The 23,151-nt window shown below is 41.9% G+C and overlaps 1 long non-coding RNA gene across 2 annotated transcripts in view; it reads right to left on the bottom strand.

Annotated features, from left to right (window-relative positions):
- Positions 1-17,057, bottom strand: part of LOC126486926 (uncharacterized) — a 30,990-nt gene extending 13,933 nt beyond the window's left edge. Inside the window, exons 1-6 of one of the 2 annotated variants that reach the window (XR_007588233.1) lie at positions 16,828-17,057; positions 16,421-16,535; positions 14,402-14,489; positions 10,751-10,813; positions 7,423-7,585; positions 3,750-3,903 (exon numbers count right to left, since the gene is read on the bottom strand). This is a non-coding gene — a long non-coding RNA (uncharacterized lncRNA). The remainder of the gene's footprint in view (positions 1-3,749; positions 3,904-7,422; positions 7,586-10,750; positions 10,814-14,401; positions 14,490-16,420; positions 16,536-16,827) is intronic. The other variant, XR_007588234.1, reaches the window with a different exon arrangement.
- Positions 17,058-23,151: the final 6,094 nt, after the last annotated feature.

Consider the following 23,151-nt stretch of genomic DNA (forward strand, 5'->3'; position numbering starts at 1 on the left):
TTCATCTGGCCCTGTGTAACAACCACTATTAAAGATGTGAGTAGGTTTAAGGATTTGGGTAAATTCAATTGTTAGAGCCTTTACATTAATATCATCCTTTCTTATATGTGCTCCTTGTGTGTGGGGGTTTCCCCTGCATGTGTATATATGTGGCATGCATGTTCCTAAGACCCATGAAGAACAGAAGAGGTTGTGGGATCAATGGAGCTGGAGTTACAGACAGTTGTGGGTACTGGGGACAACAGCTAGTTCTCTTAATTATTGAGCCATCTCTCCTGCCCCCATTAATACTATCTTTAAATGCACTACAATATAACAAAGTATAGGATAAAGAAAATTATGTAAAATTTCCTATAAAATTTCTTTACATTATATTATTTTCTTAAATAAGTCAGAAGACAGCACTACACTTAGGCCAGAAAAAGCAGTGAACTTGCCTGCCATGGTATCCAGCCCACTGTGGACTTTTAGGAAACAGAGGCTCTGTACACCTGAATTAGACCCAACAAAAACTTGGTCCTTTTCTCTCCAGATCCAGAATGTGCATCATTATCGCTGGCTGCCATAACCAAATATCATACACCGAGCAGTTTAGAAAACGGTGCTAGAGGCTGGAGGTCCAAGATCAAGGTGCTGGTTTCCCAGAAGTCTCCTCTTCTCAGCTCATGGGTGACTCTCCCCTCTGGTGACTCCATGTCTGTCCAAACCTTCTATTTTTATAAAAACATCAGTCAAATTGTTTTAGGGGTGCCAGGAGTTGACTGGGGGATAAGCACTTGGCATCAAGCGTGAGGACCAGAGTTCCGATCTCCAGAACCCACATAAAAACCAGGCAGATGTGGTGGCTTCCTCTAACCCCAAAACTCAGGAGGCAGAGACAGGGTATCCCCAAGACAAGCTGGCTAGTTGGATGGTGAGTTCTAGATTCAGTAGGACGCCCTTCTTCAATCAATAAAGTAGAGAGTGCTGGAGGAAGGCACCCAATGTCAACCTCAGTTCTCAGTAAGCCATACATGTGCATTCACATGTGTACACATGTACATCAACACACATAGGCTTGCTCTGTGTGTGCGCGCGCACGGGTGTGTGTGTGTGTGTGTGTGTGTGTGTTGGGTTGGACTAAAAGCCTTATTTTCGCTCCATCACCTGTACCCACATACACAATCTGAAGCTAGGAGGGGCTTCAGCCCAGGAGTTTGGAAAGGACGCACAACACAGCACCTTACAGAGCAACAGCACAGGTAGACGCTGCCCTAGGGATGGGAGTAGCATCCAAAGTACACCAAAAGGTGGGAGTACCAGGAGGAGAGCTGTTGAGGATGGAGGATGAAGGCTTCTCCCATTTTTCTCCTGTGATTGGGGATGCAGGCCCTCTCTTCCCTGAAGGTCTCTGTGACTGCCTTTTTCTTCACTAAAACCCAACCTCTTGACCTCAAGTCAGGTCTTACTTGAATTACAGTGGAAACGGGCACATCACAGCACTCTGAAGGGTCGTTCCACACCCCCACAGAGAAACTAGTGACCCCAAAAGACCCTCTGGTTAATGATGGAAGGGGTGGGGCAAGTAGGAAGTTACCCAGTCTGGGTTTGCAAAGCCCAGCCGGGATCCACACTGAAACGGATCCCGTCTTCCAGACTCTTTATCGCTCAGTGCTTCTGTGAAGTGAAGGAAATTAAGTCCTGAGGTGGGGGATGCTGGCTATTCTAAACAAGATGGTGTCGGCGGGGTCAAGGTCGGGAAGAGAATGGGAAGGAGGAGGCCAGGAGATGCTGTACATCTGAGGAAACTTAGAACATTTGTCTTGGTATAAGCAAGGCTTTGCTTTCTTATTATCCCATCCTGTTTTACTGTACTCTGGGATACTGTGTGCTCATCGGGAAAGAGCCCCCTTCTTCAAAAAAGATAACAGTATCCAGAAGGACTGGGGATCTTTCAGGAGATTGTGTAATTAGCCCCAGCATGAACTTGAAGGAGAGGGAAAAAGCAAACAGCCTTTATCTGTTTTTCTCCTTTCCCAGTTACAGAAAAAGGAGGGTTTGCAAACGTGCGCGCCTGTAATTCAAGCCCTGGCGGAAAGCCTAGCACAGGGCTCTACGCTGTGTTCGATAAATAGACACTGTCAAGTGACAGCACCATTGTGGGGTCGCATTTGTTCCTTCAGCCAAACTCGCAGCATCTGCATAGCTCCATTGTTCTTCGGGGCTCTTCTCTCCTTAAAATGATGGATTGCCATGTAATAAGAACGCTTTTCACCTGTCTCGCCTCCTTCCGGTCTGCTGTTTAAGGCCGGGGCCTGTCTCTCATTGGCTTTCTGGTACCCGGCAGCTCCCAGCCGCTCTGGTTTTAAAATATTGGAAGCACTTTCATTGTAATCATTGGGTTTTGTCGATTAGAGGAGATATGGATTGTGTTTTAATTGTTCGGAAACAACAGTATCCCGACTAGCATTAGCTAAGAAAGTCTCCCCTGAGCCAAGGTGACCCAGCTGGTGAAAACTGAGTGGCAGACTCGGCAATAAAACCAGGGGGTGGCCTAGCAGACGGGTTATCATCTTCTTTGCTTAACTTTGGAGCCAATCTCCAAATGCAGAGCTCTAAGAAAATGTAACAAATTAAAAGAGCACCTAGACGAATGTTTTAGCAAATAATTACCAAAAGAGGTAAACACATCCCTTATCTCTGTACGTAGCACCTGCTGCGCTGGAGCTGGATGGGATACACATTCTCCGCATCCACCAATCAGAACCTCTGGAGGAAGCCCAACGTTTTTGAAGATCCTGGAATAGAGCTGGGCACCAGACACAGACTGCCGTGAAGGACTCCGCAGCTCAGGACGGAATCTAATTCATGAGCGAGCTGTGGACCAGCACAGCTTCAGTTCTCAACGGTACCCCCGTGATGTCTAAATTAGAAATCTGAATTCATGATTTTGTCACTTTTCTCCTGAATTTTAGAACAGTTGCAAGTTATGTCTCCTTTGCCTCAATTAGCGCTGACTCTGTCGTCCGGGCTTCTAGCGATCTGGACCTGGTGACGGAGGTGCTACCAGACGTTTTGAACAGGCAATAGCACAACCGCCTTCCCTAGACTTTGCTAAACTGCAAATCCGTAAGAAGATTCTAACTGGACTCTGTCCCACAAGCAGACCAGCAAGAGTCCCTACAAAGGGTGTGGAGGGGACGAGCCCTAAAACAAGATCTAAGCGATCAGCATCCAGCTACCATCTTACTTCCTTAGCAGACGAGGGAAGGCCACTACTGGGGACTTTGAGCATCCTCAGAAAATAAAATCACACACACAAAAAATAAAACGTTAATTAAGTCTGCCACCCTGCCAGTTTCCCTCTCCTTCCTTCTGAACATGCCTCTTTGGATTGAAACTGCATATGAACTCTCTTGGCTCTTCATTCTGTACGTGATCATTGTATTTTATAGTTGATTCCAAATTAAGTACATGAATGAGGCCTCAGCTACCCTATTTACCAAAGTGTTCTGAGCTTTATAGTTGGAAAGTTGGAGGGTATGGATATGCAGTCCATAAGATATGAATAGTCAGAAATATTTAGTTATCCAGGACACAGGTTTCTATTCTAACGCCACTAAGAAGGGCTTATGATTTTTCTTCATTAAAAACAATAATCTTTGAATTTATTACATAAAGCAGCATGTACATAAAATAAGATTATTGGCTAAGGATATTTTATATACATTTTAACTTACCATAACAAAGTATGATTGAACTCTTTTTACCTGCATTTTACCAAGAAATTTGAAAGATAGGTTTTCATTCCCAACAATTTCTCTGAAGATTTTTCCAGGATCACCAACAAAGAAAACCATAAATATCCATGCTTCATCTGAAGTTAAACTCAAATCTTAGAATAGTGGGCTTTTTTTTTTCACACTGGAATGAAGGAGAAATGATGGTCTTTTTAAAATTCTTCCAGGCCCAGTTGATTTTTTATTTTATAATAAGCTAATTGAGAACATACAGAAAGCTTTTCTGTTGCTCACCCCATAATATGTCAAATAACTAACGTATTTGCCAGTGCAATTTCCTCTGATGACGTGTTCAAGTAGGATTGTCATCTCAGCATTTCGGAACAGGAAGTGCCAGGAGGAAGCCCTCCCCCCTCCGGTTCCATCAACAGTGGCTCACGCCTCTGCTTCCAAAGCACACCACAGCCTGAAGCCCAACAGTGTTTGCTTTGCATGGGGCTCTGCTTAAGGAAAGGGATAGACCTCACTCCGTTTGTGACCTCAGCCCCGGACAAGCCTTCTCAAGCATGCTCAGTACCTTGTATATTAATAAACAGTTTCTGGCCCGATCCTCTTATATTCACATGTGAATAGAAGGGAAACTGAAGGAGGCATGATACCTAATATCAGCCCTGCAATTGGTTTGAAGCAGAAGAGAACACAAACCCAAGATGTTTTTATTTTCATGCTGAAGAAATGTCAGCCAGTGAGGTGAACCTGCCAAAATCTATACAGAGGATGTGTTGAATGCGCTCTGTAGCTCGTGGTGCCTGGTTTATACACTTTTGATGGAATTTGCCCTTAATACTATAAATATAATGAATTATTATCCTAGCCCATGGAAATGTCTAGCATGAAAGCCCAGTAATTCAGAGCACAGTGGATTCAAATTCCAGGTCAGACACCAGCTGTGTGGCCTTGATAAGTTCCTTCGCATGATCCTCAGCTTCACCTCCATAAAGTAAACACAACGATATTGGCTCCTCGGAGTTGTAAGGGCAAAGCCAAGTGACACATACAGAACAAACACACAGCTCAAGGGCTGCCCCAGGGTAACCGGTGTAGCGATAATTTAAACCGCTTTGCAGGAATTTGCTTCATCGACGAGAAAAAAAACAGATGCTAAAAAATATGTTAAATATGCTTATATACATGTTATTTTTAAGCATAATTGAATAGACATGTATATTTTAATGTATATGTTATATAGTTATCATATATCACATGGAGTTATATATTGAACACACAAATATATCATATACTTAATATATATGATATATATCTCACAGAGGGAAAATTTGGGCAAAATGAACAACAAAATATTAAGATGATGGCTCTGGAAAGTGGAATTTTGTTTCAATCTATATTTTTCAAATATATTTTCTACCATCAGCATGAATGACAATTTGTGCGAAACAGATTTGTGTTTTTAATTATTGACTTCTCTCCACCTGTGTAATAGCTCATTCTCTTGGTGCAAATCCTAAAATCGCCTTCTGTGTGAGCTACTGATAATGTCAACCTTAGGCCCTTTTTTTCTCGAAATCGCTGTGGCAATTTTTCACTTTTTAATTCATGAACTTTTGCATTTATTTGTCTCTCCTGTTGGACAGTTACCGTGCGGTTGACACTGTCCTCTGTGTTTTATAAATATTCACCCTCACCTAAGGAAGAATGCAAATATCCTAGATAGGGGGGGAAATAGTTAGGTGTGGAAATATGAGCTGCCTAGGATTGTTGGGAAACTGACTTTTATCTGGGAAAACCAGGCCAGTTAAACCACTAGGCAGGTAGGAAGTTCCTAGTCCTTGTCTTATTTGCCTCTTCACAACAGCCGCCAAAATGGCCACCATGAATAATATTCTACAATAAACGATCATTTTTCTAAACAATGTGGACATGGTTTTAAAAAGCATAATTTTGCAAAGAAATCACCAAAAATCTATATAAACTACGTAACAGAGTCCTCCTTCCATATTCTTCTATTTTTCACCGAAACCGTCCGTTGCTGCCTATCAGTGAACTCCAAGTGTGTAATCTCCCATGTAACGTCATCAGATTGAGAATCGTCCTCATTATCTCCCCCCATCATACTCTCCTCTGCACACAAGGGCCCATGAAGCCAGCAGGCAGACTCCATAGCTGCGGAGGTCATAGAGGGGGCACAGCAGTGTGTAATACTTAAGCTGGTAGTCAACATGATATACCTTCAGAATCAGGATAATCACCCTGGATAACACAGGAGCATCTTGATAATATACAACAGACTATCATTTGTCCACGCTTTTTCTTATCTGGCTCTGATGACCATAACTCAACCACAAATTTGTCATAGAACCTTCCAAGAGAGGGGATAATGTCAATGGGCTTGCATACACCCGTTCTGGGGTCCTAGAGTGTTTTTCTAATATAAATCTAGATATATCCACAACCATGTTTGTTACATGCATAAAAGCAGCTATTCTAAGCAGCAGTGCTTCAGAGGCTAAGCGTGCCAAATGTGCCCCTTCTGTTCCTTGAATGCTTAGCATATTAAGGCAGAATCCTCTTACACAGAGGAAGCATCGCTTAGATCCTCGGTTGGATGTTGCCGGGAAACCACAGCCACAAAGGCCAGTGGCCAGAGCTCAATCTGGGAAAGAGTAATTACTTTCCCACCTGCCCTGATAGTCACCGTGCGACAGAGGATGAGCTTGTGCTTGAAGCCATAACACAAAGCAACACTCCTCCTGGGCTGCCCTGCTTCTCCCGTCTGACCGCCTGTGCTGACTTCAACAGGAACTCAGCTTGGGCAGTAGCTCAAGGCTGCCCAGGTAACTGCCTTCACACCAAGAGATCAGATACCAGGGGAAGTGTTGAGCCATCTGCTCCTAGGGCTCAATCAAAAGAGATTTCCCAGCTTCCGGTAAGGGGAGCAGAACTCTCTAGAAAAATGTTGCTATGTTTCTTTAGAAATCTCCTGTATGTGTACCGAAAAAATACCCCAAAGCTTAAAGTCCCTGAGTCTGAGAAGGGGAGGGGCTCAGAAGATATAACAAGAACAGTAAATAGTAAATAGTGTTTGAAATTTATATAATCATCATCCCGACCCAGCCACCGACAAGGAAACAAAGACCTAGAAAATTCCTCCAGTTTGGTGAGTTTCATGGAGACCCAGAGGTAGCTGCCTACCTAATTATCAAAGTCCGACCAAGCCTTCGGGCCTTGGGGTCAGCGTCCCCGGCCACTAACACAGGCTGCCTCACAAGGGAGAGCAGAAAGCTACTGAAGGTTTTTTGAGCCAAAAATAGGACACGATCATCTATGTGTCTCAGGAAATCTGACAGCCCCACATGTAAAGTGGATTACAAGATGAACTTTTCTGTTTCTTCTATGCACCTGGACTATCTAATAGCCTGATCTTTAAAGGGAACAATTCATATTCTGTTGTTAACGCAAAAGACTTTCGAGACAGGGTTTCGCTGTAGCTTTGGAGCCTGTCCTAGAACTAGCTCTTGTAGACCAGACTGGCCTCGAACTCACAGAGATCTGCCTGCCTCCTGAGTGCTGGGATTAAAGGCATTTGCCACCACCACCCAGCAATGCAGAAGCTTTTTAAAGCCATAAATACCAAGATTCATAGACAGAGCTGAACATGACTTTAGAGATAAACTAGCTAACTCACCTGGAGGCAACTGAGAGCCAAGTTCAAGCTCTAAGGATTAAAGAACAGTGGGTTCCCAGCCAGGGCTGCTGTTCTCAGCTCTGCTGCTGGAAACGAAGCTGGGTATGAATACAGGCTTCCTACCATCACAGACCATCTGGGAGGACAGCATGCAGCCACTCAGCTTGAGGATACAAAAAGAAATAAGATGCAAATAAAAAGTGGAACCTGGAAAAGTGGTGTCTGTGGACGAGTGGAGGAGGGATGGGCATGAGAGCCACAGACATGTACTAAAATTGGTACAATACAGGAAAGAATGGCATAGCTCCTAGGCAAGGACAACACACAAATTCATGAAGCATTCTATACAAAATAAAGAAAAATAGCAATATTAAATTGCTTTGCAAACTGAATTTATAACTTATGTTATATAAAGGTACTTAGCCACCTTCGAATTTTTTCTGCTTGTTCACTGATTTCTCTATCCTCCTCTGGTTTAAAAACTAACCTATTCATTTGCTTGCTTACTATATACTCAGCAGATGTGTACTTATTATATTTGACTGTCGGTCACAAATTCAATGAAAACATCAACAAATAACTTTTCCTGCTTACAAGAATTCGGCTCATTTCAGTTTTTATTGTTTCTTTTCCTAAAAAGAATTCTATTTTCATAGTAGAAACCATTTTCCTTCTGCTAGAGCTATCTTTTTTTTTTTAAGCAAAATGGAGGGGAGGGAGGATGGATGTGTCCCTGGCACAGCATCACTGGCATTTCATAAATATCCATCCTCAAAAGAAGTGAGGATATTTCTATCCTTTAGGAATATTTGAACATAATTTTAAAATCACTCTAGCTTACCCTGACTTCTAATGGGAATGGCTGTAACATGTTTATTTGCTCTGTTCATTGTGAGTCGGATTTCAGATTTATTCGGGGCTTATGTTCTCAAGTTGATCTCCCCAGCCTTCGTCTTTGCCAGCTGCTTTCACGACTAACCTAACCAGGGGGTCGTGACATAACACAAATTATTCCAGCCTTATCTTTAATTTTGTTAGCAGCCAATGTTTTCTGAAAAAGCCTTTGCTAAGAAGAGGAGGAGGGGGGGAGGAGGAGGAGGAGAAGGAGGAGGAGGAAGAGGAAGAGGAAGAGGAAGAAGAAGAAGAAGAAGAAGAAGAAGAAGAAGAAGAAGAAGAAGAAGAAGAAGAAGAAGAAGAAGAAAGTTAAGTTTCCTGTGGGCCCAATCCCTCAGGAATTCTGTGACATCTGAGAAGAAGGAGGCTAATTGTTAACAGTCCCGTGCCTGTGTCACCTACAGCTCACCACTGGATTCTCTCAGGCTAACACCCTTTCAGCGGTAGCCTTTAGCACATTGAGACCAGACTGAGTTTTTTATTGCAGACTTCAATAAGACCCAGGGGGAGTTTAAAGAAGGCCATCTTTAAGATTTATCCATGTGTCCTGGAATAAGAGTTCAGTAATTCCTTTAATCCATGTCATCATCTGCCTTGACTTTATGCTTTGGGTTAGTCTCCTTACATCACACCTTATTTTAGCAACGATTATCACAATGCAGACCCAGGTAGTGCTAACAAGATCTCCAGTCGAACCCAGAAGAGGGGGCACTGCTATGTCTATATTACACTTTTGAAAGCGATCATATATCTTGGAAAAGTAAACTGTATATGTCTGAACTGTTTTTAGTAATCTGTCTCTATAGTTCACCTTTAAAGACTCTCTGACAGTAAATCAAAGGGGGGCGAACTGAATAAATTGTCCTTAAAATAAACTAGTCTTCTAATGCTCCTTTAACACTAGTCGAAGCACTGGGAATAAACCTGCGAATGCACCACAAAAATAATTTAAGTAATAAACAGGATCAGTTGAAGTAAAAACTGAGCTTCAAGTAGAATTCACTTATCCCAACTTTCTTCTGGGCACTTTAAAAGTACATCAGTTATTGAGCTCTCTGTGAATGTATCCTTTAACATCACTAATTCTTAGTGAGAATTGCCATTGATTTCCTACTGCAAAAGACATGACGTAAGAGCTTCATTTCCAGAAGATTCAGCGTCTGGCCAACAGCATTTCATTTCTTGAAATTTCACAAAATCTTCTCTGTGTATCTGTCTCTAGATAATCACCAAAAGGGGCCTGAGTGTCTTACCACTTGAAAACAGTGTGAGAGTTTCTGCAATGCTGAAAGTAACCTAACAAAATCATTTGCTTTTATTTCACAAGCTTGTTCCCAAACTGGGTCTCTATATATGATGCAATTCATCTGTGTATGAAATAATGGCCATCTCTAGAAGCATAGTATAACTTCATAACTCCACATTTTCTTAAAAGTCTATTAGCCCACTAACTAGGAAAACCAGCCTCTAAAGAATAGCCATGAACTTACATGTGCCCACAGGAACCATTTCTGTGTTCCAACACAGTCTAGAACATTGTAGGGGGTTCAAGCACACGTTACCACCCTAAAACATGGGTAGATCTGCCTTGGGGAAAAAAAAACAGTAAAGAGGGGACTTTCAGGTCTACTGTGTATAGCTCTGCTCTTTTGTCTTGTGCAAAATAATATCCACTAGAGAAAGTAGTGCATGTTGCTTACAATAAATGAAAGCTAGATCTCAGAGAAAGAGAAAAGGGAGGGAGTAAGAGAAGACTATTAATAGCAAAGATCAAGTTTTAAGGATTAGAGACATGTAGGCACATCTGGAGAATTTCTTATGTATTAAGTGTTGTAATCAGAGGTCATATACCTCAGCCTTGGTATTTCTTATGGGGCAATAAAAAAAAAGAAAGGAGAAAGGACAAAATAAAGAGAGAATAAGAGAAAGAGAAGAAAGGGTGTTAGGTTGTTTAAATATGTTTCCAAAACTCAGTGGACTACGGAACTCTATTCACATGTCTGTGAGCTCCAGGGGTATGCTGTTGAGTGTCGCAATGAACAGCTCCAAAGACACGAAGAGGACCTGGTCTGCCGCTTTTGGCAATTTCCATGGCGTAAATTCCCTTCCCATAACCAACTTCAAGCTGCCCACAGGTCATTCACTAACTAGTGTAGCTTCCCCTCCACAAGTCTCTGTCTTGTGCATGCTAGCATTTAAAATGAGCAAACTAAGGCCCAAATAAATGAGAGATGTTATAGAAACTGCCCAAGTATGTAACTGTTCATGCTTACTGGCTTCTCTGTCCTCATTTCTGAGGTCAACAGCGATTGAAGTTGTCTCCATTCAAAACTCCATCTACATTCAGCTCTGTGAAGGGGAGGATAATCCTAGAGCATCCGATGGTAAGTAAGATCCTTACCTCAGAAATAGAACATTTTCGTTGTCATCTTACCTGCGCAGCTCTTCTGCCGAGAGATAGCATAATTTAGATAATGTGCCCCATTGCCAATGCTTTCTAGAAAGAAACAAAGTCATGTTTATTTGTTTATAATTTGATTCAATGCATAATCAAGAAAGTCAATGTGACGACTTTAAATATCATTATGAAGTAACTCAAGCCTTGAAATCTCTCGGATCTCTGTCTTAAATTGAGCACCTGGTCTAGAATAGGATAGAGGAAGTAGCACACTTCGAGGCCAAGGCAGATTAATTTTGCTTTATTTTACTATTTTTTGGTGCTCAGACTTTTCTCTCAAATGATCATTTCTTCTCTCTTTTCCCTTACTTCACCACACTTTCAAAGGTAACGATTTGTTGAGACACAAGTCTTCATAGGATTAAAAATTATTTTACACATTTATGTGAATGATTTGGTTTTGTTCATGGAAAGTCGTGTTCCCTCCTTAGGTTTAGACTGAGAATATCTTCTGGTCATTTTCGTTTGAGACTCATTATCTTTTGTGGCAGAGAATTCCCTGGGAACATTTCTATAAATGGATTTGTCACTTAGATCCCAGGTGCCACCCTGACCAGCTTCCTGTGGGCTCAGATGAGCCCCCAAATTTAATAACTGTAATTTGGTTACTCATAAAAGAGAATAGGAGAGCAGTAATCTATACTTTATAAGGTGGTTGGTCTCCAGTACAAAGATTCTGAGAACTGACTGTTATATTTATAAATTTCATCCTAACTTTTGTCCATTTTATAACATCTCCACTCTCTTAGAATCTTGATGGCAAGAAAAAAAAGAACGAGGATTCAAATTTATTTTCTTTAAACTATCTGAAGCAGGGAAACATTCAGATTCTCCTCATGTCTCATTAAGAATGGGTGCCAAGAACTGGCAGCAGTGGACAGTTGGTATCTTGTAAATGTAATAATGGATTTTGGTTGCCGCTGTAATTGCTTCGTGAACAGCAGGAATACAGGGACAGCCTTAAACACAAAGCCCTTACAAGATTCAATAAGTCACAGACACAAGATGAAAGGAAAGGCCGTTGAGTAAGTGGAAAGAATTAAAGGAAGGATGGAGCTCCCTGCTGGTGGGGTGTGGGCTGGTTTTGGCAAGGATACTTCAAACACCTCAAGGTGCAGAATAACCAGAAACTGACATCTTGGACTGCCCTTCCGTAGGAAATGGTGCTCCAAGTTTTTCGGTAGTAAAATCATGACATCTACTTTGTTTAACTTAAAATCTCCCCCCAATCTCCTAGCTGCCCTCTGGTTGTGCAGTGAGAGATTCCTTTGGCCAGGCACAGGCATTTTGCCATGACACAGTTTCCTGATTGTGGCAAGACAATTCTGAACGAAGCTGCTGACTGTGGGGGACTGAGTCCTCCAAGGCCTGGAATCTGACGCTGCATCTTCCCTGCTCTGCCCAGGTTCCTCGTAGGCAGCATTATTTAAGAAGAGATTCTGGCCGGGCGGTGGTGGCGCACGCCTTTAATCCCAGCACTCGGGAGGCAGAGGCAGGCGGATCTCTGTGAGTTCGAGACCAGCCTAGTGCCAGGACAGGCTCCAAAGCCACAGAGAAACCCTGTCAAAAAAAAAAACAAAAAAAAAAAAAAAAAAAAAAAAAAAAGCAGAGATTCTGGCAAAAATTCTGAAAATGGTGTTACAGGAAGTAAGAAATGAAGCCTTTAATAGCGCTTCACCGTCCAATAGCACTTCACCGTCCAGGGAATCTCTCTCCCCAGTTGTATCATTTAACTCCCCTCCCCCAGTAATTCCTAAGTCTAAGATACATTGTTTCCATTTTATGAATAAAGTTAGATTTCAAGAAATTGACTTACGTAGGCCAAAGGCAATCTGTCAGAGAAAGATGGAGGGCTCCGATACCAAATCCTGCGAGCCTTGGGCTGTGCCATATCAACTCTTACAGGAACTTAGCCTGACTTGAACTTGGTTTGTGTTCCTGCTACTCAACTACTTACTGGTATCAGTTAGTCCCCCAGACCCGGATAACTGTTCGCAAAGTTCAAGTAAAAAGTTTGCACATTTAAAACAGGCTTTTGACAGGCAAGCGCAGCAGGAGTGGGCCAGAGAGCAGAAAGGCTGTTCTACAACTGGATATCCTGACTCCGGCACCTACGTAGGCAACTTCTTTAACTATTTCCTCCTCATCCATACAGTGGGGTTAACCATAACACGTTCTAATATTTTTATGTGAATCAAACACAAAACGTGATCAGCGGGTAGCAAGCATTCAACAAATGATGCCTTCTAAAAAGGTATGTGTCTGCTTGGGCCAACAAGACGCCTCAGCCGGTTAAAAGGGCTTGTGGTGCAAACCTAATGACCTGAATTCAAATGAAAAATAAGCCAGTCTCAACATTATGAGCTGCACAGGAGGCTGAAGAAGTATGAAATCGGTGTACATGAGATAGTAAGATCCCATCTCAGGGAGGGGGTAGTAACGTGTGTGTGTGTGTGTGTGTGTGTGTGTGTGTGTGTGTGTGTGTGTTGCTTTCTACACAAGCACAAGGACCTGAGTTTGAATCCCCAGTACTTGTGAAAAAAGCCAGTCATGTTGGTGCCAGGCTGTGATCCCAGAACTGGGGAGACAGGAGGGGCACTGGAGCTGGGCCAATGTATTAGGGTGTTGGATATTTAAAGTATAAGACATACAGAAACAAAGCATGTATAACAACCAATACACGCGCTTTGAATTTAAGCATCCAGTCTCTAAGACAACCGACACAAAAGTCCACGACCCTGGAATAATACAGCAATGGTTATTGATACGACCCAGTTTAATTGTCTTGTCTCTCCGTTTCAGCACACACCTAGCCTAAAATTTAAAAATTCTCCAGCCACCTCAAGGCACATGCTCAGAACGTTCATATGGGGCCCATCATTCTGGCCTTAAGGGCGTGTGTCTGCAGAAATCTGAAGACCGTCCCGGGCCACCGGCTTAATTCCGTCCAGGATGCACACCAGAGGTGAAAAGCTTTCTACAACTGTTTTTCAATCATCATCTCGCCTACTGACCTGTGCTTGTGACACTAAAACCAGCAATTAAAAGCCTCGGGTTTGGAAATACGTTCAGTTTCCCCAGTCCCCAAATGCCAAAGGTTAAGTGAATTATGTGGAGATAATTCGCCAGGTCCCTCGGGAAGGTCCTGCTGACTTCAGACGGCCGGCGCTTTGAGCCTGGCTTTTCCCTTCTCCACTCATAGGTTTTACTCAAGGTCCTGCCAATGTAAACATCAAGAAATCAAGAAATGTTGCAGATTGGGGAAACAAAACCCCTTCAATATGTTTTCTGTGGGGAAAACCGTGTGATTAGCGTGTTTGGTATTTCTGTGGCACGGAGGGCCTTTTCCTGTAGCCATTTACAAGAATTAATTGTGAATAAATTTACATTCACCTCATATTTTAAAAAAAAAATTTTTGAGATCTTTATTGTGTTGCTTTGCTACTTAAATTGGACTGTGTCACTGGGTATCTTATGTGAGGCCCTAATAGGACCCGCAACTCACCTCCAGGCTGAATTAGAGCCCCCATTACACCTCGAGTTGTGTGGTAACACCTCCACAGTGTTTCCAATTAACTTTGTAAGTTTTTAATCAGTGACAAATGCATCTTTGTAAATTCAATTTACCTTTTATTGCAACACCATAAACCGTCTTGCAGCATTCCGGTGTGCTGTGAACATTTTCCTTGCTACTGACATAAGACAGCTGTTGGACCTACAACAAAGACTAAGTTTTATGAGTTACCTGAATTAGGATGTAGGTGAAGTAATTAAACCCCAAAGAGAACGAGGGAGGGAAGAGATAGCCCTCCCCGATGCATGTGTGCACAAGTAGGTGGGAACTCTGTCGCAACTCTAAAAATTCAACACCCCCCCCCAAAAAAACTCCTTTCTGATTTAAACTGGCAATATGTTGAAAGAGGTAGACATGTGAAAAGGTCATGCGCATTTTATTAATAAATCTATATGGCTATTTGTTTTTCCTTTTAATCAGATTCCAATGCTTCCTGTGAAGGAGCCCTGGGTGATTAGATCATAAATCTCGACGACCTTGAAGATGATGGAGGAAATGCGGCTTTGTAGAGCCATCATCGAGCTGCCGGGCCGTCATTTCCACATCCTTACAGGTGCAAGGAAGAGGTTTAATTTCAAATCACTTGCGGGAACCGCTCCGCATAAAATATTACTCTATAAGATCGCCACACAATAAACAAGCCAATCACACAACTTGACAAGATAGCTTTTTAGCTGTGCTCTAAGGGAGAAAACAGCAAAATTAAGCTAAGAGAGAAGGTCAGTTATAAACCTCTGACGTCATCACACTGACTGGGGATGCTAGCTGAGGTTCGTTTGCGATCACTGATGACACATTAACTCATCGGCCCTTGTCACAAACCAGTAACTAATTGTAATGTGGCCAGGAGATGGACCTCTTCTTACATATTTAATCAAAAGCCAGCACTTTTACATAGGCAGCAAATTTATGAATGACATTTATGGTTTCTTCCTAAAATACTGAGGGATTCCTGGCTCATATTTTTAGATGTATCACTCAACCGTGAGACATTTGACATTCAGAATGTAGATCTGAGCCTCACTCTTATCACATTAGAAGTACTGTAAATGCTGCAATTTGTCAAAAACTTTTAAGAGACTGAAGTTGTTCTAATTCACTAATTCATTCATTTATTCATTAAGCATATTAAGCACCTAATATCTGCCAACATGAAAACTGAATAAAAGTGTCCTGCCCCCAAGATTCAAGATTATATATGTTAAAAAAAACCACAGAACTGTATTTATATATTTATTATTTTGGAATTTTATCTAGACATCATATGGGTTTTTTTTTTAATGAGCCATGACCTAAAACTTCCCACTGAACCTGCATATTATCATTTCTAAGCTACAACTTTGGCTTTCTTTAACCTTTCCTGAAGGGCACAGTCAGAATACTGTTTAGGTCCTTCTGTATGTATCGACGAATTTTTTGATAACTTAAGAATTCTTTAAAATAAATCAACAAACTAGTCAGAATGCACCTTTTATTTCTTTACCCTGTTTTCTATATGCTCTATTGCATGTATTAAGGAATTTTTTTTAAATGCCTGACAGGTTGCAGTATAAACACTTCACCCAGGAATCAGCCGTAGCAAGTGCCCTTTTGCATTGCTATAAACCAACCATCATTTCTAACCATTTTTTTCTGGGTGCCCAGAAGAATATGATTAGATGAAAAAAAGGAGCATACACAAATAATATTGAATCTTGAAATCACGGTATGATCTTCGCACAGCAGAAAAAAAAATATGCTCACAACAATTGTTTGACTTTGAAGGGGAACACACTCAGGAGACTGCAGCCAGACAGAAATGAGGTGGGGGGAAGGAGACTTTCAAGAGGCTCCTGATCTTTCTCCACCTCTAACCCTGATAAAAACCAGTCCCAGGACGAGAGAGAGAGAGAGAGAGAGAGAGAGAGAGAGAGAGAGAGAGAGAACTTCCCAGGACTCAGGCTTTCTTTGTTTCCCAAGATCTTATTTGACACCCCAGTGTGACTTCTAAAACAGTCCTTAGCGAGGGGGCCAATCAGAGTTTAGATACAGAAGCTTTAGAGAAGTAGTCTAGCATACAGCTGGCTGCTTACCTTCAAGAGCTTGAAGGGAGGCTTAATAGTGCATGCCTGCAAGTGTGGCACTCAGGAAGCTGAGGTGGAAGGATTGTACCAAGTTTCAAACCAACATGAGCTTCATACTGAAATCCTGCCCTCAAAATAAAATAAAATAAGGAAAAGGGAATATGGAGGAAGGAGGAGGGGGACTTGAAACTTTCGAGTGTCAAATTTACCATAGCCATCCCACACAATGAAGGAGACAATTAAGGCCCAGGAGACTCCCCAGAATCACAAAACCTGGGATCCGGAACTCTGTGCTGGGTGTCGCCAAACCCACCCCTCACCAACCCCACCTTGCCTTTCAGAGGCCAGAACGCGACACCATCTCTGAAGTCTAAATCCTTATTCTTTGAGCATCGCAGGGGAAAATCTTGACTTACCTCGTCAGTAAAAACATTTACACCCCCAGAACTACAACCTCGTGTGGAAAACGAGAAAATTATTGCTCTGTTTCCGTGTTGCCTCTTTCACTCTGTCCTGACAAGCCGCTTGACGCTGGCTATTCTCAACATCCCAAGTGTACATTGAAGCTGAAGACATCCTTCACAACAACAAGATCCTGCTCTGGTTTTACTGAAAAATATGCCTCTATTTTAGGAAAGTAGATTAATCTCCCTCCTACTGGATTGTTTCCATTTAAACTATCTTACAGCCAAAGCCTCTTCACCATAATTTATGTTTAGCTTTTTCAATAAAAAGCTTCTAATAATGTCTCTTGCACAGGACGGATTTTATGGTATTTCATAGGATATGCAAATTGTTTCCATCAAAACCAATCTAAAAGAAGGTTTGTATTCCGTGTTATCTAGTGATGCAAAGCTCTAGCTTTTGAAGTTATCCATTAGGGATCATTGAGAACGATCATTTTAGACCAGGTCAGGGAACATTTTAAAAATAGATGAACATTCTCTACATGCCCAAAAGGAGAGAGAAAAACTAAAAGCAGATCCCCAGGTATCACCAGGCATTCTCCACACACTCCTACCTTGTATCGTCTACAACAGTTCTGTCAGTGGGGAAAAGCAGTGTAATAATTGCAGCCACACCTTCCGTAGTTCCTCTTTGTGTAACAACAGCGTTTCAATAATATTCAGAGAGACTGTTTATGGCGCAGAAGGTAAAGGGTTCTGCCATGTGCTGAGTAACAAAACCAAGAGGATCTTTATCCTGAAAGACTCTAGGGAAAACAAGGAAGTGGTGGGGTGACCTACCATGAAATCTCCAGTCTCTCTGCCAGAGAGTAGTCACAGTGTGCTGAGGACGGACGTGTGGACAGACAAAGTGACATTTGAACACTGATCAATAGGGATCGGTTATATGAAATACAATATATCCACACTATGGAATTTTATGCAATTATTACACAAAAGAAACAATGAGGACCCTAATATACATCTATACTAGACTAGATAGATAGAGAGGAAATATATATATAATTAGAGTCTAATATATATCCAAGATATTTTATATATATGTATTTTATAATGTATATATATATACACACACAAGATATTTTGTTGGGTGGAGAGAGACAAACAGAGGATAGTATGATTCATAGGTTCATAGGTCAATGTATAAAAGGAGGAAATTTAAGTATAGATATTTGTTTTTATTTATTTCCATATTCATAAGGCTATATTTGATGCTAGTTGCAGCATTTTTATCTGAGCATATGAATGGTGGGTAAATTATTGACAGCAATGAATGCAAGAGGCCTATATATGTGAATATGTGTATACTCAGGCATATACTTTTAAAGACTTATTTGATTTATGTGTGTGCATGTGTGTGTAATTGACTATGGAGGCCGGAAGAGGACATAAGATGGCTAGGAGCTGAAATTCCACGTCATCCTGAGACATCCCTGTGGGTGCCAGGATCTGAACTGAGGTTTTCATGGTTGAGCGGCCAGCACTGTCCACCACTGAGGCATCTTTCTGGCCTTACAAACTATTTTTAAACCTTTCAAAGGTATTATTTATTCAATACATTAAATGAAGCATTGTTTTAGTAACATAATTACTATAAACATGACTAGTTGAATAAACATGGTATATTCTAGGTTGAATACCATAGAATATTACAGGACTGTAAAAAAGGACTTAGTAACTCCTTACACTCAACTTTAAAACAGCCCCAGACATGCTATTGCATTTTTTAAAAAAAATTCATACACAATGCCTTTAATCCCAGCACTCGGGAGGCAGAGGCAGGCGGATCTCTGTGAGTTCAAGGCCAGCCTGGTCTACAAGAGCTAGTTCCAGGACAGGCTCCAAAGCTTCAGAGAAACCCTGTCTCGAAAAATCAAACAAAAAATCCATCCACAGAATAAAGTATTTAACTCACTCCTTCAGTGGAATGAGGAAGAATATCAATTTATGTTTGCTTAATTATCCCTGAAAAGATGGGAAGTGAATGGCGGTGGGAGGTTTTGTTGATGGGAGGAACTGAATGGGTTTTATGGGGTTTTTTTCCTTATCTCTATCAATGTCTCTTTATGAAAATAAAATTCAAGCACTAGCTTTAAACTGTTTAATTATAATCACTGCCTTCCTCCTAAGGAAATAAAAGAATGGATCAATAAATTGATCTCAGCAAGCTCTTCTGGAGGGTTTGAGGTATAAAGTCAAACCTTTTAACAAGATCTAAGGCACCGAACAACTACTCTGGCTACAGTCTAACTGCTGACAGTTTTTTTTTTTAAATATTTATTTATTTATTCATTGTGTATACAGTATTCTTTCTGCGTGTATGCCTGAAGGCCAGAAGAGGGCACCAGACCTCATTACAGATGGTTGTGAGCCACCATGTGGTTGCTGGGAATTGAACTCAGGACCTTTAGAAGAGCAAACAATGCTCTTAACCGCTGAGCCATCTCTCCAGCCCCTGCTGACAGTTTTGATTTTATTTTTTTGTGTATGTACGTGTGTTCTACCGGCATGCATTTCTATGCACCATGGATGTGCGGCATCCTCAGAAGTCAAAAGACAACACCCAGGAGCTAGGGTCACAGACCGTGTGGGGACTGAACTCTGGTCCTACGGAGAGCAGCGCAGTGCTCATAGCCGCTGACCCATCTCTTCGGTCCTCTATTGCTTCTTTAATACAATAGTGCATTTCCGTTGATTCAAACTTACTGGATAACACTAACAGCATTCATTTCTCCCCAGATACATAAACAAATGTCATGCTGTCTCTTTTCTTCCCCAACCCCAACCCTCCACTCTAAGAAGGGGAGACTAGACAACCTGGGATTGCGTGATTTAAATCTTACCTGATTCATTATCACTGCTAAATAATTCGTGTGTTTTCAACAGCTGCTTTTCCTCTCTTTATGTGTCAATCATGCAAACTGGCAAGACCTCAAAGAAGCTAGCCCATAATAAATCAATTTTCAACTAGTATTTCACCGGGTTATCTTTCCTTGCTCAGACCCGAGCAGCTGTGAGCAGCCACACTTCCACGTTGTAGCACAAAGATGATGAGCTGTGTTTAGCGCATCTACACTTTACTCTGGTTTCTGCCGCTTACAAGCTTGTGTTTTCTTGCACAAATCATTTCACCCTGTGAGCCTCAGTTTCCTTAATCTGTAAAATGGACATGGGAATGAATGTTCACAATACTGCCTGTTACAGTAATTAGAACTCTAGGATACCCGGTACCTGACTTTGCCGGAGACTCTCCTTTCAATACATTCAGTCCTGTATCCCGGGAAACCCCTCAGTCCCAGCCAGATCAAGACAGCTTTTCCTCCTAACAGATACAAAGCAATGTTTAATATAATGCTTAAATGGTTTCCAAAGCAAAGCTTAAATGTACACCATTCTTGAGGGACTTGAGAGAAAAAGACACAATGAAGTCAGTTTGGAAGGCTGGAAAAAGATGACTCCACAGTTAAAGCTTGTAGCTCTGACAGAGAAGCAGAGGTTAGGGTTCTTCTCATGGGTCAGGCGGATAACAACCACCTGAATCTCCAGTTCCAGGGAAACTGAGGTCTTTCTGACCTTCTCAGGCACACACACACACACACACACTCATAAAATAAATCTTCCCAAAAATGTTCTGAAATTTTTAGTCAGTAGAAACACGAGACAGACAGGAAAAGGTTAAGGACAAGCTTGGGGGCCAAATGTCCTGAGTTCTGGTTCTGGTTCTGGTTCTATAGAATGACCAACTGCATGGCCTTGGAGCCCCTGAGCCTTTGTTCTGTCACCAATAAATAAGGGATTGGGGGCTGGAGAGATGGCTCAGAGGTTAAGAGCCCCGGATGCTCTTCCAAAGGTCCTGAGTTCAATTCCAAGCAACCACATGGTGGCTCACAACCATCCATGTAAGATCAGGTGATCTCTTCCGGTATGCAGAGCATGCATATGTAATAAATATATTAAACAAATAAATAAAGGATTGGAGTTAGCTCTTTCCATAAAATTCTATTTTGAGAATGGTCTAAGAGTCTCTGAACGGTGCAAGGAATTCCTGACCAGCAGCAGAAGGGGATGAAATGCAGGACACCAAGTTCTGCCTGCCTCTCATCAGCAGAATGGGCAGAGAAACTTCCTGCTAAGCAGAAAGTGAGATCAATAAGCACCCCGCAATGCCCTGCACGACCCCCAGTCGAGGACGACAGAAACTCTGCCAGAATCTAAGAAAACTCTAGCAAGAAGACAGACTCGAAAGTTACTTAAGCAAGTGAGTTACAAAGTGCAGAGGCGACCTCCCACCCTGCCCGTGGAAGAGAAAATGCTGGTCCTCCCAAACGCGACCACTGAGACCGCACAGAGGGGTCGACGGTGTGTGCTGAGAGCAGATATAAATATTCTGGAGAGCTATATTACTAGGGTCAGACCGGTACCACCCAGACTGTGGAGGGGAGAGGAAAAGCCGGCCTTGGATAATGAGGACACAGCAAAGGAGAGCCTGGAGGAGAAGGGAACTGAGACCTGGGAAAGCTCCCTGTGAAGAACCGGGAGATTTGAAAGCATCCATTAGCAAAGGGAACGTTAGCTACAAAGACCAGAGGCTTGCGTTTGGGAACAACTTGTGTTTTCAGGTTTAAGGTGCCCAAAGAAAGGACAGAGAAGATGGAAAGTGTTAGGATTTGGGATTGATGGTGTCAATCAACAAAATAAAACTACCAGTCAACGATGAGCTTTTCTTTCCAGCTAACTTAAGTATCACCGCAATCAGGCAAATTGCCTTCATGTGCCTGTACCAAAAACAGCCGCGCTCAACGAGTGGGAAGGGACACAACGTTTTTGTTAGGTTTAGGGGTTTTCAAATAAAAGTTCTTTGTTTTAACACTGATTGTTTTTTAAGTACATATTTATCAACCTATTCTCCTTTTGAGAAATTAAAATGTTAGAACTGACTTTTTTTTAAAAAAAAAGAAATAGGAGAGATGGCTCCGTGGGAAGAGCGTTGCTGCAGCAGCCGAGGAAGGATTCGGCTCAGATTCCAGCGCCTATGACAGAAACCAGCTGTGATCACAGACACCTCTAATCCCAGTGCTGTGGGGCTCTGGGGCTTGCTGGCTGCCAGCCTACCTCCAGTTTCTGTAAGGGACCAGGAGAGTGACATAATGGGACACCCAGCACCTCCTCCAGCCTTTGTGTATACCATGCTCACACACACACGCACACGCACACACACACCAATCCACGCAATACACAAATAAGACTTATTAATGAAATATTTTATTAAGAACCGTTAATTATGGAAAATAAACTATGAAGAGTTCCCTGCCTCGCATAGCACACAACTCAGACACTGGCGTTTGGGGACCAGTATTTCCTTCTAGTTTCTCTCTAGGCATTTTATACGGTTATGGTATTAGGTAAATAATATCTATCACAGTTGGGTGACTTTTTCACTTACCCATAAAAAAGCAGGAATTTCCTCATATTTCTATAAACTCTTACAAGAGTTTGCTAACAGTGCACTATTTTAATACCTGCATTCCATGATGGGGTCATATCATAAATTATTAGTCACACCTCGACTTGGCCGCTTAGGTTGTTTTTAATTTTTTGCTATTATGCATAATGCCGAAATGTGTAACACGCACAGAAGGGGTTTTCTCGTTTCCTTAGGATAATTTTTCTTAACTTCGACCCCAGAAATGTAATCATTTTTAACAACTTCATTGAACACAGTTCACACAATATATAATCAACCCATTTAAAGTACAGAATTGAATGTTCACCCTTGTAGGCGCAGGTATATTGTAGCCAGTGCCACAGTCAATACTGGGACATTGTTATTTCCCAAAAAAAGCAACTTCAGCTGTCAGTGTCTCCCCTCACTAGTGGCTCTGCTGCTACCAGAACTAAGTCATCAGTGGATTGCCTTCTGTTTCTAGAGATCATGAATACAGCCAAGTGTGGTCTTCTAATCTGCCTCTTCTCCTTAGTAGGTTTTCCGGGTTCGTCCACATTGCAGCATGTGTTAGTGGGTTATTCCTATCTATAACCACAGAATACTCCATTGTATGCTTATACCACATCGCATTCACCCATTTATCATTGGCAGGCATTTGAGTTGTCCCCACACTGGCTTTTATGAATGATTCTGCTATCAATGTGTGTGGGCAAGTTTTTGCATGAACTTGTGTTTTCACCTCTTGGATATGAAACCTAGAAACGGAACTGCAGGGACATAGCACTAGGAATATAACCCTTGCTTAAAAGGTTGTGACGCTTTTAAGT

This window comes from Alexandromys fortis, unplaced genomic scaffold (genome assembly GCF_014885135.2).
Source record: "Alexandromys fortis isolate MF-2015 unplaced genomic scaffold, M_Fortis_MF-2015_v1.1 scaffold_8_1_9099942, whole genome shotgun sequence".
Taxonomy (NCBI): Eukaryota; Metazoa; Chordata; class Mammalia; order Rodentia; family Cricetidae; genus Alexandromys; species Alexandromys fortis.